This window comes from Triticum aestivum, chromosome 3A (genome assembly GCF_018294505.1).
Source record: "Triticum aestivum cultivar Chinese Spring chromosome 3A, IWGSC CS RefSeq v2.1, whole genome shotgun sequence".
Classification (NCBI taxonomy): domain Eukaryota; kingdom Viridiplantae; phylum Streptophyta; class Magnoliopsida; order Poales; family Poaceae; genus Triticum; species Triticum aestivum.
This window is the reverse complement of record NC_057800.1, coordinates 48,065,827-48,085,400: the sequence shown is the minus strand read 5'-3', so window position 1 is coordinate 48,085,400 and position 19,574 is coordinate 48,065,827.

Genomic DNA, 19,574 nt, shown 5'->3' with positions numbered 1-19,574 from the left:
TCAACTTGTGTGTCTAGGGGTGCCCCTTGCCTCCGTATATAAAGGATCAAAGGGGGGGTGCGGGCGGCCCTAGTAGGAGGCGTGCAGGAGGAGTCCTACTCCTACCGGGAGTAGGACTCCCCTCCTTTCCTTGTCCAAGTAGGAGAGGGGGAAGGAGAGAAGGAAAAAGGGGGGGCGCCGCCCCTCCCTCCTTGTCCAATTCGGACTAGGGGGAGAGGGGGCGCGCGGCATGCCCTGGCAGCCCCTCCTCTTCTCCACTTTAGGCCCATGAGGCCCATTAACCCCCCAGGGGGTTCCGGTAACCCCCCGGTGCTCCGGTTTTATCCGAAACTTCCCCGGAACACTTTCGGTGTCCGAATATAGTCGTCCAATATATCAATCTTTATGTCTCGACCATTTCGAGACTCCTCGTTATGTCCGTGATCACATCCAGGACTCCGAACTAGCTTCGGTACATCAAAACTCATAAACTCATAATATAACTGTCATCGAAACCTTAAGCGTGCGGACCCTACGGGTTCGAGAACAATGTAGACATGACCGAGACACGTCTCCAGTCAATAACCAATAGCGGAACCTGGATGCTCATATTGGCTCCTACATATTCTACGAAGAACTTTTATTGGTCAGACCGCATAACAACATACGTTGTTCCCTTTGTCATCGGTATGTTACTTGCCCGAGATTCGATCGTCGGTATCTCAATACCTAGTTCCGTAATACATCATCTCGCAACTAACTCATTAGTTGCAATGCTTGCAAGGCTTATGTGATGTGCATTACCGAGAGGGCCCAGAGATACCTCTCTGACAATCGGAGTGACAAATCCTAATCTCGAAATACGCCAACCCAACATTTACCTTTGGAGACACCAGTAGAGTACCTTTATAATCACCCATTTACATTGTGACGTTTGGTAGCACACAAAGTGTTCCTCCGGCAAACGGGAGTTGCATAATCTCATAGTCATAGGAACATGTATAAGTTATGAAGAAAGCAATAGCAACATACTAAACGATCGGGTGCTAAGCTAATGGAATGGGTCATGTCAATCAGATCATTCACCTAATGATGTGATCCCGTTAATCAAATAACAACTCTTTGTTCATGGTTAGGAAACATAACCATCTTTGATTAACGAGCTAGTCAAGTAGAGGCATACTAGTGACACTCCGTTTGTCTATGTATTCACACATGTATTATGTTTCCGGTTAATACAATTCTAGCATGAATAATAAACATTTATCATGATATAAGGAAATAAATAATAACTTTTTTATTGCCTCTAGGGCATATTTCCTTCAGTATCCCACTTGCACTAGAGTCAATAATCTAGATTACACAGTAATGATTCTATAACCCATGGAGCCTTGGTGCTGATCATGTTTTGCTCGTGGAAGAGGCTTAGTCAACGGGTCTGCAACATTCAGATCCGTATGTATCTTGCAAAACTCTATGTCTCCCACCTGGACTAGATCCCGGATGGAATTGAAGCGTCTCTTGATGTGCTTGGTCTCTTGTGAAATCTGGATTCCATTGCCAAGGCAATTGCACCAGTATTGTCACAAAAGATTTTCATTGGACCCGATGCACTAGGTATGACACCTAGATCGGATATGAACTCCTTCATCCAGACTCCTTCATTTGCTGCTTCCGAAGCAGCTATGTACTCCGCTTCACATGTAGATCCCGCCACAACGCTTTGTTTAGAACTGCACCAACTGATAGCTCCACCATTTAATGTAAACACGTATCCGGTTTGCGATTTAGAATCATCCGGATCAGTGTCAAATCTTACATCAACGTAACCTTTTACGATGAGCTCTTTGTCACCTCCATATATGAGAAACATATCCTTAGTCCTTTTCAGGTATTTCAGGATGTTCTTGACCGCTGTCCAGTGATCCACTCCTGGATCACTTTGGTACCTCCCTGCTAGACTTATAGCAAGGCACACATCAGGTCTGGTACACAACACTGCATACATGATAGAGCCTATGGCTGAAGCATAGGGAACATCTTTCATTTTCTCTCTATCTTCTGCAGTGGTCGGGCATTGAGTCTTACTCAACTTCACATCTTGTAACACAGGCAAGAACCCTTTCTTTGCTTGATCCATTTTGAACTTCTTCAAAACTTTGTCAAGGTATGTACTTTGTGAAAGTCCAATTAAGCGTCTTGATCTATCTCTATAGATCTTAATGCCTAATATGTAAGCAGCTTCACCGAGGTCTTTCATTGAAAAACTCTTATTCAAGTATCCCTTTATGCTATCTAGAAATTCTATATCATTTCCAATTAGTAATATGTCATCCACATATAATATCAGAAATGCTACAGAGCTCCCACTCACTTTCTTGTAAATACAGGCTTCTCCAAAAGTCTGTATAAAACCAAATGCTTTGATCACACTATCAAAGCGTTTATTCCAACTTCGAGAGGCTTGCACCAGTCCATAAATGGATCGCTGGAGCTTGCACACTTTGTTAGCTCCCTTTGGATCGATAAAACCTTCTGGTTGCATCATATACAACTCTTCTTCCACAAATCCATTCAGGAATGCAGTTTTGACATCCATCTGCCAAATTTCATAATCATAAAATGCGGCAATTGCTAACATGATTCGGACAGACTTAAGCATCACTACGGGTGAGAAGGTCTCATCGTAGTCAATCCCTTGAACTTGCCGAAAACCTTTTGCGACAAGTCGAGCTTTGTAGACAGTAATATTACCATCAGCGTCAATCTTCTTCTTGAAGATCCATTTATTCTCAATTGCTTGCCGATCATCGGGCAAGTCAACCAAAGTCCATACTTTGTTCTCATACATGGATCCCATCTCAGATTTCATGGCTTCAAGCCATTTTGCGGAATCTGGGCTCACCATCGCTTCTTCATAGTTCGTAGGTTCATCATGATGTAGTAGCATGACTTCCAGAACAGGATTACCGTACCACTCTGGCGCGGATCTCACTCTGGTTGATCTACGAGGTTCAGTAGTATCTTGTTCTGAAGTTTCATGATCATCATCATTAGCTTCCTCACTAATTGGTGTAGGTGTCACAGAAACATGTTTTTGTGATGTACTACTTTCCAATAAGGGAGCAGGTACAGTTACCTCGTCATGTTCTACTTTCCTCCCACTCACTTCTTTCGAGAGAAACTCCTTCTCCAGAAAGTTTCCGAATTTAGCAACAAAAGTCTTGCCTTCGAATCTGTGATAGAAGGTGTATCCAATAGTTTCCTTTGGATATCCTATGAAGACACATTTCTCCAATTTGGGTTCGAGCTTATCAGGTTGAAGCTTTTTCACATAAGCATCGCAGCCCCAAACATTCAGAAACGACAACTTTGGTTTCCTGCCAAACCACAATTCATAAGGCGTCGTCTCAACGGATTTTGATGGTGCCCTATTTAACGTGAATGCGACCGTCTCTAGAGCGTATCCCCAAAATGATAGCGGTAAATCAGTAAGAGACATCATAGATCGCACCATATCTAGTAAAGTACGATTACGACGTTCGGACACACCATTACGCTGTGGTGTTCTGGGTGGCGTGAGTTGCGAAACTATTCCACAATTTTTCAAATGTACACCAAACTCGTAGCTCAAATATTCTCCTCCACGATCATATCGTAGGAATTTTATTTTCTTATTACGATGATTTTCTACTTCACTCTGAAATTCTTTGAACTTTTCAAATGTTTCAGACTTGTGTTTCATTAAGTAGATATACCCATATCTGCTTAAGTCATCTGTGAAGGTGAGAAAATAACGATATCCACCACGAGCCTCAATATTCATCGGACCACATACATCTGTATGTATGATTTCCAACAAATCTGTTGCTCTCTCCATAGTACCGGAGAACGGTGTTTTAGTCATCTTGCCCATGAGGCACGGTTCGCAAGTACCAAGTGATTCATAATCAAGTGGTTCCAAAAGTCCATCAGTATGGAGTTTCTTCATGCGCTTTACACCGATATGACCTAAACGGCAGTGCCACAAATAAGTTGCACTATCATTATCAACTCTGCATCTTTTGGCTTCAACACTATGAATATGTGTGTCACTACTATCGAGATTCAATAAAAATAGACCACTCTTTAAGGGTGCATGATCATAAAAGATATTACTCATATAAATAGAACAACCATTATTCTTAGATTTAAATGAATAACCGTCTCGCATCAAACAAGATCCAGATATAATGTTCATGCTTAACGCTGGCACCAAATAAAAATTATTTAGGTCTAATATTAATCCCGAAGGCAGATGTAGAGGTAGCGTGCCGACTGCGATCACATCGACTTTGGAACCGTTTCCTACGCGCATCGTCACCTCGTCCTTAGCCAATCTTCGCTTAATCCGTAGTCCCTGTTTTGAGTTGCAAATATTAGCAATAGAACAAGTATCAAATACCCAGGTGCTACTGCGAGCATTAGTAAGGTACACATCAATAACATGTATATCACATATACCTTTGTTCACCTTGACATCCTTCTTATCCGCCAAATACTTGGGGCAGTTCCGCTTCCAGTGACCAGTCTGCTTGCAGTAGAAGCACTCAGTTTCAGGCTTAGGTCCAGGTTTGGGTTTCTTCTCTTGAGTAGCAACTTGCTTGCTGTTCTTTTTGAAGTTCCCCTTCTTCTTCCCTTTGCCCTTTTTCTTGAAACTAGTGGTCTTGTTGACCATCAACACTTGATGCTCCTTCTTGATTTCTACCTCCGCAGCTTTCAGCATTGCGAAGAGCTCGGGAATAGTCTTATTCATCCCTTGCATATTATAGTTCATCACGAAGCTCTTGTAGCTTGGTGGCAGTGATTGGAGAATTCTGTCAATGACGCAATCATCTGGAAGATTAACTCCCAATTGAATCAAGTGATTATTATACCCAGACATTTTGAGTATATGCTCACTGACAGAACTGTTCTCCTCCATCTTGCAGCTATAGAACTTATTGGAGACTTCATATCTCTCAATCCGGGCATTTGCTTGAAATATTAACTTCAACTCCTGGAACATCTCATATGCTCCATGATGTTCAAAACATCATTAAAGTCCCGATTCTAAGCCGTAAAGCATGGCACACTGAACTATCGAGTAGTCATCAGCTTTGCTCTGCCAGAAGTTCATAACATCTGGTGTTGCTCCAGCAGCAGGCCTGGCACCCAGCGGTGCTTCCAGGACGTAATTCTTCTGTGCAGCAATGAGGATAATCCTCAAGTTACGGACCCAGTCCGTGTAATTGCTACCATCATCTTTCAACTTTGCTTTCTCAAGGAACGCATTAAAATTCAACGGAACAACAACATGAGCCATCTAGCATAAACAAGCAAGATACTATCAGGTACTAAGTTTCATGATAAATTTAGGTTCAATTAATTTACTTAAAGAACTCCCACTTAGATAGACATCCCTTTAATCCTCTAAGTGATTACGTGATCCAAATCAACTAAACCATGTCCGATCATCACGTGAGATGGAGTAGTTTCATTGGTGAACATCTCTATGTTGATCATATCTACTATATGATTCACACTCAACCTTTCGGTCTCCGTGTTCCGAGGCCATATCTGTATATGCTTGGCTCGTCTAGTATAACCTGAGTATTCCGCGTGTGCAACAGTTTTGCACCCGTTGTATTTGAACATAGAGCCTATCACACCCGATCATCACGTGGTGTCTCAGCACGAAGAACTTTCGCAACGGTGCATACTCGGGGAGAACACTTCTTGATAATTAGTGAGAGATCATCTTATAATGCTACCGTCAATCAAAGCAAGATAAGATGCATAAAAGATAAACATCACATGCAATCAATATAAGTGATATGATATGGCCATCATCATCTTGTGCTTGTGATCTCCATCTTCGAAGCACCGTCGTGATCACCATCATCACCGGCGCGACACCTTGGTCTCCATCGTAGCATCGTTGTCGTCTCGCCAATCTTATGCTTCCACGACTATCGCTACCGCTTAGTGATAAAGTAAAGCATTACAGCACGATTGCATTGCATACAATAAAGCGACAACCATATGGCTCCTGCCAGTTGCCGATAACTCGGTTACAAAACATGATCATCTCATACAATAAAATTTAGCATCATGTCTTGACCATATCACATCACAACATGCCCTGCAAAAACAAGTTAGACGTCCTCTACTTTGTTGTTGCAAGTTTTACGTGGCTGCTACGGGCGTATCAAAACCACAACGATAGTTTGTCAAGTTGGTGTTGTTTTAACCTTCGAAAGGACCGGGCGTAGCCACACTCGGTTCAACTAAAGTTGGAGAAACTGTCACCCGCAAGCCACCTATCTGCAAAGCACGTCGGGAGAACTGGTCTCGCGTAAGCGTACGCGTAATGTCGGTCCGGGCCGCTTCGTCCAACAATACCGCCGAACCAAAGTATGACATGCTGGTAAGCAGTATGACTTATATCGCCCACAACTCACTTGAGTTCTACTCGTGCATATAACATCAACATATTAAACCTAGGCTCGGATGCCACTGTTGGGTTTCGTAGTAATTTCAAAAAATTTCCTACGCACACGCAAGATCATGGTGATGCATAGCAACGAGAGGGGGAGAGTGTGATCTACGTACCCTTGTAGATCGACAACGGAAGCGTTAACTTGGTTGAAGTAGTCGTACGTCTCCACGGCCCGACCGATCAAGCACCAAAACTACGGCACCTCCGAGTTTTAGCACACGTTCAGCTCGATGACGATCCCCTAGACTCTGATCCAGCAAAGTGTCGGGGAAGAGTTCCGTTAGCACGACGGTGTGGTGACGATCTTGATGTACTACCGTCGCAGGGCTTCGCCTAAGCACCACTACAATATTATCGAGGACTATGGTGGAAGGGGGCACCGCACACGGCTAAGAATATGATCGCATGGATCAACTTGTGTGTCTAGGGGTGCCCCTTGCCTCCGTATATAAATGATCCAAGGGGGGGGGGTGCGGCCGGCCCTAGTAGGAGGCGCGCAGGAGGAGTCCTACTCCTATCGGGAGTAGGACTCCCCTCCCTTTCCTTGTCCAAGTAGGAGAGGGGGAAGGAGAGAAGGAAAAAGGGGGGGCGCCGCCCCTCCCTCCTTGTCCAATTCGGAGTAGGGGGAGAGGGGGCGCGCGGCCTGCCCTGGCAGCCCCTCCTCTTCTCCACTTTAGGCCCATGAGGCCCATTAACCCCCCGGGGGGTTCCGGTAAACCCCCGGTGCTCCGGTTTTATCCGAAACTACCCCGAAACACTTCCAGTGTCCGAATATAGTCGTCCAATATATCAATGTTTATGTCTCGACCATTTTGAGACTCCTCGTTATGTCCGTGATCACATCCGGGACTCCGAACTAGCTTCGGTACATCAAAACTCATAAACTCATAATATAACTGTCATCGAAACCTTAAGCGTGCGGACCCTACGGGTTCGAGAACAATGTAGACATGACCAAGACACGTCTCCGGTCAATAACCAATAGCGGAACATGGATTCTCATATTGGCTCCTACATATTCTACGAAGATCTTTTATCGGTCAGACCGCATAACAACATATGTTGTTCCCTTTGTCATCGGTATGTTACTTGCCCGAGATTCGATCGTCGGTATCTCAATACCTAGTTCAATGTCGTTACTGGCAAGTCTCTTTACTCGTTCTGTAATACATCGTCTCGCAACTAACTCATTAGTTGCAATGCTTGCAAGGCTTATGTGATGTGCATTACCGAGAGGGCCCAGAGATACCTCTCCGACAATCGGAGTGACAAATCCTAATCTCGAAATACGCCAACCCAACATGTACCTTTGGAGACACCTGTAGAGTACCTTTATAATCACCCATTTACGTTGTGACGTTTGGTAGCACACAAAGTGTTCCTCCTGGAAACGGGAGTTGCATAATCTCATAGTCATAGGAACATGTATAAGTTATGAAGAAAGCAATAGCAACATGCTAAACGATCGGGTGCTAAGCTAATGGAATGGGTCATGTCAATCAGATCATTCACCTAATGATGTGATCCCGTTAATCAAATAACAACTCTTTGTTCATGGTTAGGAAACATAACCATCTTTGATTAACGAGCTAGTCAAGTAGAGGCATACTAGTGACACTCCGTTTGTCTATGTATTCACACATGTATTATGTTTCTGGTTAATACAATTCTACCATGAATAATATACATTTATCAAGATATAAGGAAATAAAATAATAACGTTATTATTGCCTCTAGGGCATATTTCCTTCACCCACACCATCAGAAGACTACATGGATTACAAGCTCATTGCCTTGTTCAACATGGGATTAGTCTATCTGGAATCCGGTCGCCATACATGGTTATGGCTAATCATCAATCCTGTTGAGGCAACATTTCTGTCTGATGCTATAGTGCATGATGGCATCATTTACGCGGTCGACGCACAGATTGGCTGCCTATACTGGTGGAATCTATCGTCGTGAAATTGTTCTATCTCATCTCATCTTTACCTTATGAATACGACTGCCTGTTCATTTGTTAAAAATTTAGAATGCATAGCATGTCTATAACCACATCATTGCTATATGTTTCTCTCATTTCCTAGATTTTTATGACCACACATGTTATTGTTAGAGTTGATATGAGAACAATTGGCATCTAATGATGGTTAGAATACTTATTATGAGCATAACATCATGATTTCTATATGTTACTCTTGTTTACAAGATTTTTATAACGACGCATGTTATTGCTTAGAGTTGATATGAGAACAATAGTAGTAAGTGCTATGGTAGAATATGAGTAGGCGCTGTCATAGTTGTTTTCCTCTCATTGTTACATGATGTTTGAACCATGACATATTGCTAGAATATGAAAGCCATTGGCTTATTTTTTTAACTTGGGGTATGATTATGACCACGGCATTGCAATTCTCTGTCTATTTTTGACCTTTTATGTGTCACTGTTATAATAATCTTAATTCCACACATGCTTTGAACATGATTGTTTATTTTTGTCCTTTTGGTCTCCAATTTGAATTGTTGCAGCAGACGTAAATGCACTGGCCTTCATGATTCCAGGACCTGGAATCATACCAGCCGATGGGTGATAGTTTATCGCTCGTTCAGCTGACTGCTGTTATTTGATGCTCATTCGCACGTACCAAATTGACCAAACCATTACATCAAACCATATGCAGTACAATGCGTGGGGCATTCGTGACATTGATGGCTATGGATGCTTCGTGTTCGAGAAAGATCCCAGCTCCATTGGGCCAGACGTATTCAACTGGAGGCGGGTTTATAGCCTCGGCAACCACTCCTTGTTCCTCGGGCTCAATTATCCGATCATCCAACCAATCATCGATCATATCACCGTGGATGATTACTGTGCTATGCAACTTCCATTAGCGAGGGGGGGGGCGGCTATGTTTACACATCATACCATGTGTTTCATGAATCACCATATCCAGAGATTCGTCGACACAGCTTGTTGCCAGATAATCTTTAGTGTGTGAAAGGCATCAAGCTTCCATGCGATTGATGGCCTTTGCAAACCCGACATGCGGCGATGTGGTTCATGCTAACAACAAATATGCACAACTTGATTCGTGCTGATATCTAGACTGAGCCATGTATTCTGCTACTGTAGCACGACCCTCTTTTGTTGGATATTATGTACTGTTGTTAGTTTGAAGCACTCCTCTGGTTTGAAGGATAGATACCTTCCTGGGATCAAGTGCATCCTAACTCACCTGCGTAGGATGTACTGATAATGATGATGGAGATGCTGTGCAGAAGCCATATATATATATCAGTTAGGCTTCAAGTGCGTACTTGTTAGTTAAACCTATGTATAAATTGTGACACTAAATACGACTAGTAAGTAGTACAGTAGCAGTACTAGTATACGTTGGTCAAATTATTCATCATGTCCACACATTGAATTGACGTGACAACACGCTGCGCGTCAGGTGACACAAGAATCCCAGCGGCGTGTTCGGGTATTCTGGACTTCAGATTTGGAGTACCACTTATCTGTCGAAATCTTTCATGATTCACTTAAAACAGTCGATTGATCATACATTGAGTACCATATAACTGGAATTACCGATGCAAGTCAAAGAAGGAATCGTCGGTGCTGCCGGCTTGCGTCAAGTACGATCCCACAGATTAGGAGCTGATCAAGCACCTTGAGGCCAAAGTGAGTGCCGACAGCGCGAGATTTCAGTCTCTCATCGATTTTTTCATACCAACCATCGACAGCGAGCACGACATATGCTACACCCAACCTGAGAAACTTCCAGGTAAGACACCGATCGGCCGTCTACTTGCACAAACATATTCCTTTGTTTATAGCTCTATTTTTCTTTTTAGACGCAGACCTGGTGAAGCAATTACAATTTGACAGTTAACAAAAAGTGAAACAAGTGAGTGCAACATGCCAAAGATGTTATGAAAATGCCAACTAGGTACACTAAAACCTGTATTCCACAATACTGCAGGTATCACACTGAGTGGCCTAAGGAAGCATTTCTTCCAGCGCAATTCCAGGGCGTTCAAAAGGGGCACGTGGACGCGTTGCAAGATACAGTCGGAGTGCGGCATGCACGCTATGTGGCACAAGACCGGCAATACCTTGCCGGTGATGGTCAACGGCCAGCAGACGGGCAACAAAAAAGGTTCTGGTGCTGCACACCAACAAGAACTTCGACCAGCAGAGGACCAACTGGGTGATGCACCAGTACCACCTCGGGGACCTGGAGCAAGAGAAGGAGAGGGAGCTGGTCCTCTGCAAGATTTTCTACCACACGAACACTAGGGCCAGGAGTAAAAAGATTACAAGTTAGTTTGGTATTGGTAGTTGTACTACCTTGTCATCCGCAAGTTGGTATTGTTGTTAACGATCTTTTGGTATGAACTTGCATTTGCTTCCAACCATCATGCTGAGGGTCGACGTGGATATAAAGCTGAATCATTTGTTCCAAAACGAATTTTCAGGCACCTGATTTTTATTTGATGGGTAGTATAAGCACCCGCCGTTCGAATTCCTAGTTCTCCAATTTTTTCGAAACAAGTGCATGCACTTATTATCACGATAAAAAACAATATCCGTGCTGCAACCCAGTTATCAGTCTGTACTTGCAGAATTCTCTCGTTTATTGAGCACGTATATTTTTTTCAGGTCGAGCAAGTTTCAACTGGGCTGTAGACTGCCCTGGGTTGGTTTTGTTTTTAACAGGCCCAGTCCATGACGACAACGGGGCACAAAGATCCAGCAGGTATCTACTGGCCTCTGGCCCGCCAGCGTTAGTTATATTTTGTCTTACAACATCTGTAGGCAGTTTATTTTACTGAATCAAACACACAGCCCAGTTCTATTTTCCTCTTGAAACGCATGTCCTACATCCATTTTCTAATCTCTACCTATAGTTTTACTAGTTCATATACACGTATCATTACATTGAAAACGCATAAATTCCCTTTTCATATTTACATCCTTATTTTTGTTGTTTTTTCCCACCCAGCGCTGATTTTTTACCACTGGTTTTCCCTTAAACCAACTCAATTGTCCCACGTCTTATTTTCTTACAAAAACAAAATGATTTTTTTGGCAAATCAACAAGTTCTTAAAAAAATGTTTATCATTTCGGGATAACAACAGTTCGGACTCCTCCGAAATATGCAAAATAAGGTTGAACTTTTTGACCGTGGTCCTGGGCAGAAAATGGGCTGTAATAAATTACTTAAGAATTAGCAAATGGGCTGCAAATTATAAAAAATAGCAAATGGGCTTTATGTTGTCTGCCACAGATTTGGAGGCTGACTTGTGGGCCTACTAAGTAAATGCATACACAAGGTTTCTCAAAAAAGAAACTTAGTCAACAATCGACTCTACCAGCGTTAGACCATTAGATGTCAATCTAACAGCAATCATGCTTCTTTAGTCTCTGATCTTCCTGCCCCAGCTGCCCAAACCAGCGCCGTCGGAACCGCCTGCTCCCGCCTCCCATGGCCGGTAGTGCTGCCGGGCAGGCCTCACGGCCCCATCATACTCGCATCCCTGGCCTGTCTATCCCTCTACTCACCCACACCTCCTGTTATTTTCCGGCGACGGCAGTCGAACCAGTCAACCCTCATACTCTCCACCGCGTGGGCAGCCACTACCGTGTCTTCCCCGGCTCTGTGTCGTTCCCCTCGTACGCCTCGCCATTGCCCACCGCCCTGGTACTCTCGGCGCGGCATGGTCAACGATGTCCATCCAACGGCCGTAGTGCTTCTTCAACCTCTGGTCTTCTTGCCCCAGCCGCCCAAAGCAGCGCTGGTCGTGCCGCATGCTCCTGCCTCCCATGGCCGGCTTTGCTGCCGCGGAGGCCTCACCGTCCCCATACTACTCCCACCACTGGCCAGGCCATCCCTCCACCCACCCACTCCCCCTGTTATTCCGTAGCGATGGTAGCCTCACACCGCAGCCGAACCAGTGAACCCTCGTACTCCTCTCCGTGTGGGCATCCACTGCCGCGTCTTCCCCCGCTCCGCGTCGTCCCCTTCCTAGGCCTCGCCGTCGTCCACCGCCGTGGTGCTCTCGGCACTGCATGGTCAATGTGGTCAACGACCGACTTCCAACGGAATAGTACTATACGTGGAGAGGCTAACAGCTGGGTCCATGGCAGCCGCAAGGAAGGGCCTCCTTATTACGCGCAAAATAGTTATTCCTCCACCTGACAGCAGGGACCCATCGAACGGGCCACCAGTATTTCGTGAAAAAAACGTTTCCCCCCTCATTGCTGGGACTCACCGGACGGGCCACCGTATTTCATGAAAAAAACATTTGCCCCTGACTGCTGGGACCCACCGGACGGACCACCGTATTTCGCGAAAAAAATGTTCCCCCCGCTGTCAGCTCAGACCCACCGGAAGTGCCTCCTTATTACGCACAGAAAAATGAATACTCCCCCTGCTAGCTGGGACCCACCATGGTGGGAGGCTGACTTGTGGGCCTACTAAGTTAACGGGGACGGAGGGCTTTGTCAACTTAGTCAATATGAACGATTCTAGCTCCAGTGACCGTACGATGTCCATCCAACGGCCGTCGTGCTTTTTCAATCTCTGCTCTTCCTACTCCAGCCGCTCAAACAAGCGCCGGCGGGACAGCCTGCTCCCTCCTCCCCGTGGCCGGCTCTGCTGCCGCGCAGGCCTCACCGCCCCACCGTACTCCCATTGCTGGCCTAGCCATCCCTCTACTCACCCACACCTACTGTTATTCTCTGGCGATGGCAGACGAACCAGTAAACCCTCGTACAGTCGTACTCCCCTCCGCGTGGGAAACAACTGCCGAGTCTTCCCTGTCTCCGTCTCATTCCCTTCCTAGGCCTCGCCGTCGTCCACCGCCCTGGTGCCCTCGGCGCGGCCTGGTCAACATGGTCAACGGCCGACATTCATCCGAAGTGGACTGTACATGGAGAGGCTGACAGCTGGTTCCACGGCCGCACGCAAGGAAATGCCTCCTTATTACGCGCAAAATAATGATTCCTCCACCTGACATCAGGGACCCACCGGAAGGGCCTCTGTATTTTGCGAAAAAAACGTTACCGCCGCTGACAGCTCGGACCCACCAGCTATATCTTTGCACGCAAGGAAGTGCCTCCTTATTACGCACAAAAAAATGAATACTCCCCCTGTTAGCTAGGACCCAGTATAGTAGCAGGCTGACTTGTGGGCCTACTAAGTTGACGGGGACGGAGGGCTTTGTCAACTTAGTCAATATGCATGATTCTAGCTCCAGTGACCGTACGATGTCCATCCAATGACCATAGCACTTCTTCAACCTCTGGTCTTCTTGCTCCAGCCGCCCAAACCAGCGCCGGTCGTGCCTCGTGCTCCTGCCTCCCATGGCCGGCTGTGATTCGGCGGAGGCCTCACCGCCCCCTACTACTCCCACCGCTGGCCAAGCCATCCCTCAACTCACCCACACCCCTGTTATTCTGCGGTGACGGCGGCCTCACACCACAGCGAACCGGTGAACCCTCGTACTCCTCTACGCGTGGGCATCCACTACCGTGTCTTCTCCGGCTCCACGTCATCCCCTTCCTAGGCCTCGCCATCGTCCACCGCCCTGGTGCTCTCGGCGCGGCGTGGTCAACATGGTCAAGGAACGGTTTCCATCAGACGTGGACTGTACGTGGAGAGGCTGACAGCTGGGTCCATGGCCGCAGCAAGGAAGTGCCTCCTTATTACGTGCAAAATAATTATTCCTCCACCTGACAACGGGGACCCACTGGACGGGCCATCGTATTTCGTGAAATAACGTTTGCCCCTGACTACTGGGACCCACCAGCTACATCTTCGCACGCAAGGAGGTGCGTCCAGGCAAAAAAACGATTAGCCCCCCTGACTGCTGGGACCCACCAGCAACATCTTCGCAGGCAAGGAAGTGCATGACAGTCGGGACCCACCTGGTCGAAGCATACGTAGAGTTGTCATTCTGGTCGCAAACGTGTACGTACATATATACTGGTGGATGTAGAGGCGCGCACGTGTCGTAGTAGAGGCGCGTACGTGTCGTAGTAGAGGCGCGCACGTAGCATGTACATGTACGTACAACGGCCAGGGTGCAAGAAAGAAAATGCGGCCACGTATGTGTACATACGGGCGGGGTCTCGAACGCCTACTCGCGCATATGTACGGCCAGGGCTCGTGGACATGGCTAGGTCGGAACGGACAAACAACGTCATTGTCGTGTTCATGGGGAGGCAATGGAATTCGTCGTGTTCATGGGGAGGCAACGGAATGAGTCATGTTCATCGGGAGGCAATGGAACGCGTGGGAGCCAACCGGCTGGGTCGGAACGGAATGCGTGGTCGTGTTCATCGAGAGGGCTTGGACAGAACAGGCGAGAGAAAAGAGGCCTGGCGTACCGCACAACGGAGGAAACGGACCTCCTACATTCGGAATGGGGTGTTGTTGATTGGGAGGGGTCTGGCGTACCGCAAAACAGAGGAAACGGACCTCCTATGGTCGAAACGGGGGTCCTGTTGATCGGGAGGGGTGTGGCGTACCACAAAACGGACGAAACGGACTTGTGTTGGAGCGCTACGGTCGAAATAGGGGTCCTGCTCATCAGGAGGGGTGTGGCGTACCGCAAAACAGGACTCCACGAGATACTGTTCATCTCCACCGTTGACCTCCTCCAGCCTCCACGGGCTCCTGTTCATCCAGCCTCCACCGCGCGCTACTCCACCGGCTACTGTTCAACCACCCCTCCACTTTCTACTGTTCATCCAGCCCTCCACACCCCATGGTCCTGTTCAACCACCCCTCCACCGTATACTATTCATCCAGCCCTCCACCACACCATGGGGTCCTGTTCATCCAGAGGCAACGCTACCACTCACTGTTCATCCAACCCCCCCCCCCCCCGCAACACTCACTGTTCATCCCAGAGACAGCATCGATCGACTTCAGTTAGCAGCAGTAGAAAAGGAATCGCTCGGTCGGGTTCAGTTAACAGCCATTGATCGATCGCCCGGGTTCAGTAACGCGTAGCCTGCAGTGCAATCGCTCGGGTTCAGTTAGAGCCCAACGCCTCGCTCGGGTTCAGTTAGAGCCAACACCTCGCATACACGCGCGTACGTGTATGCGAGAAACACGCATCGCTCGGCCCTCGACCTCCCACCGAAACCGGGAACTCCCCGAAATTTTCCTCCCCCTCGTTTCTACCATGGTTTTTCCCGTCATGGACGGCCCAAGGAATGTCATGCAACTGCGTCTCCGGCCCGCCCAGGACGAAAAGCCCATTTTCTATCATAGAAGTAGGATCCCACCACATCTATAATGATACCGGGTTTGTCACAATTATCGTCATAGAAGTGTCATATGTATGACAGAAAAAAAATTCGTTCAGCCCAAAATGTCATGGATGTGTCTTTTTTTGTAGTGAACACACTAACATGCAGTACTATTTTGCGATCATCAACGCTAACATCAGTCGTGTCCATATCATCCTCTCCTCTTTGAAACGAAATCATCCTTGGTTTCGAATCAATCTCTTCAAAAATATTTTTATTTACAATTTGAACGATGCTTGGAAAATTTTCAGCGGCTTCAACCTTCTTCTTCTTTACTTCTGATGCAGCTTGAGCAATATCCCGCTTCTTGCGACTAGCCATATACTTCTCTGATGTGTGCGACTCAATTGGTACGTATTGTCCTCCACGAACAACAGAAAATTCTCTACACTGGTTGAAGTTTTTATGAGCATCAGGAAATTACAAGTCCCAGGTTGCTGCAAGCATGACAACCCGGCACTTGGGGGCTACATATATGGAATACTCAGTTTATGACCAGTGATGAACAAACTGGATTTCTTCAAGATTTTAACATTTATATTGAAGCAAGTCTTAAGCAGTTACTACGCTCCCTTGTTAAGACTTGGGGGCTACAAGTGATATGCATACAAAGAAGGTATATTTTCAAGCTTGATGTTAACTACAATTATGACCCGGTGCCATCAATATTTATAAACCCGCAATTTTTGAATTGATAAACCCGCAAGTTCTACATTCTTAAACTGGCCGAAGATCAGATGAGTATTTCAAAGACCAATATTTTTGTTAAGCATTGGGAGCTGAGTCAAAGGAGTTATTCTTCACAATATTTCTCTGTGACAAACTAATGTCAGCAAATTGATTATGAAGCTGGCCTATTGACCCAGATTTTCTAGAAGAAGAAAATGACAAGGACTTAGGGATGATCAGGATCAGTTTAACATGGATAAATCCAAATTAAGCTGGGGGCTAATATCAGGGATATACTCCGCGGTATGACCCGGCAGGAGTCATAACCCGGCTGGGACTTGGTAATCCGGCGGATGGTAAACCAGCAGGCAGTTAAGACAGATAGTTAAGACAGATGGCTAAGACAGACGGTAAACCGACAGGTGGTAAACCGGCAGGTGTTAAGTCAGATGATAACCCGACAGGTGTTAAGACAATCATAAACCGACAGACCATCATAAACCGGCAGACCATCCTAAACCGGCAGACAGTGATAACTGGTTGACAATCATAACCCGGCGGACAATCATAAACCGACAGACAGTGATAACTGGTTGACAGTCATAACCCGACAGCCAATGATAACTGGTTGACAGTCATAACTCGGCAGATTGAGTCGCTTGGAGTTATGAATCCCGAGACGTTAAGAAGCCCATGAGGAGAAGTCAGAATAGTCTAAGTCTTAATCCGGGTTGGACTCTACATGTAACCCGCCCCTTCAACATATATAAGGAGGGGCAGGGCACCCCAAGAGGGAGAAAAAAGAATCTTAGGGCTAGACATAACTGGGAGAGTCGGTTTACGGCGACCCCCCCCATGATGATAATGAGACCTAGCCACAAACATCATGTAGGGTTGTAACAGATGATGTTTCCCGGGGCCCAAAGCTGTCTAAATCCTTGTCTTGTGTTGCGTCTCTCGATTCCGCTCAACCCCTCTGAAGCTACCGCATAGATGCCTTGGCCTCACGACTAAGTCCTCACACTAGGACATCTGCCGTGATAATTCCACGACAGTTGGCGCCCACCGTGGGGCAAGCGCACGGTGGTAATGACTTCTTGGAGGGATCTTTCTTAGGGTTTCAAAAGGTTCACAAATTTCTAGATGAACAAGATCATCAGAGAAGATCAAAAGTTTACCAGATCTGAAGGATGTGAATCGCCAAACATGCACAAGATTAAAGTTTCAGTCGGGCTATTAGATCAGATTATGGGTCAAAATAACCCATGACCCGGAAGCAGTTTCCGCCATCAAGCCGCCCCGATAACGTCTCAAGTGGCCTCTGCCTTCATGGCCTTTCTCCGGGTTACTTCCGTTGCTACGGCCGGAACAAGTCGCCGGCGTCGCCGGATTGAGCCGGGTTGAGCCGGCTGTGTCACTGCAAGCCACCACCATGGTTCAAACCGCCACCCGCGCCTCGGTGCTAAGTCGCCAAATCGCAATCGCCCCCGCCGCTGTGGTTAAGCCGGCCCCGTCTCTGCTTCCGTGGCTGATGCCATTGCGGATTCGCCTTAAAACCGGCCTCGCCTTGGTTCAACGTCGAGTCGCAACACCGCCTGCAAGAGGTCGTGACCGACAGGAGTTCTGTACGCGTACAGGATTCACCGAGTTATTCTTGCCCAAAAATAAGCGCAAGATAAGCCGCCCCCTCCACTTTGTGGCCGAGTGACGCACCTCCGTCGCTTTCATTGAGCCGCCTCCCTTCGTGGACGTCGCGAAGCCTGCTCGGCAGCGAAGAGGCGACGGGCCTCGCGGCCGCCTCTGTTGTGGTCTCGCATGTCCGCTTTAAGCGCGGCCATGCCACCTTGCCGTTGCCCTCGCGCGTGCCTCCGCTGTAGCCGGCTCTCTATTGCTACACACCGCCTCAACATGGCGTCGTTGTGCCGCCCCGCCCCGATGGTTCTTTGTCCGCCTGCAATTCGCCAACTCGCAGAGCGCTTCTTTACCTACAAACTGCCGCCGCATCCAGCCTTTATTGCGAGCTGTCGTTGCTGTGCCTTACTGGCTCTACGCCTCGCGACGTTGCCACGCCAGGTCGACCGCAATGTCAAGCCGCTGCAACCGGAGATGGGCTCATAGGCATGGACTCAGAGGAGATGGGCTCGTAGACGTGGACTTGAAGTCAACCGCTCCGATTCATCTCCACCACGGGCGTCTGCTTCAAGCGGCCACTAGGACTCGCCTCTGCCCTGGCCTGTCGACGAACCGCCGCTGCCTCACTGCCAAACCGCCGTAAATCACAGCTGCACGCAGAGCCGCCGGGGCTGCGCCCGCGAGCTGCCAGCCAGCATGATGGATTAAAAGTATTGTTCTATGACTTGGGAGCGGATTGTTCATGGGTTCTGACTCCTAAGAATCGCCCCGTTGACGACCCGGCCTCTGCTTTGTGGCCGAGTTTCCCGCAGCGAGCAAGCTGCCGACGAGCCACCTCCCCAATGGCGAGTCAACGCCAAGCCACGCCTGGCTTCACTCCAAACCGCCGCCGGGCCTCGCTGCTGCGACCGCGACTCCGCCTAGCCGATGAACCAGTTTACAATTACAGAGCTAACGCGTTCGTCTTTGAACCGCCGTTGCGGTGTAACCACCTTGCCACTTCTCCATGAGTCGCCGCCGTATCTCGCTTCAGCTCTGTTGACCCGCCGGGTTACACCGAGGGCTGTTGTTGTCATTCGCCCCGCAGCCTTGAACCGGCCTCGCCTCTGCTTCAGCCCGCCGCCGAGTGTTGACTTGGGCTGCTGCCCTCGCAGCCTCATGCTGCCCCGTATCCTCACGCTAATCCGGACTCCGTCGAGCCGACGTCCTAGCGAGTCATCATATCACACTTTTGGAGATCGATTCTAATGATCATCAGCGAGTAAGGGACATCTGGGCAAAATAAAACTTAATGATTACGTTCAGTGGCTGAGAGAACAAGGGAAATAAGAATGTGATAGCAGGAGTTACCAGCATCAGTCAGAAGATGTGCGTACAAGGATTTTGAACCATTCAGCCCGGTTTTAAGAATGACTACACTGACCAAGTCACACATCGGGAAGGAT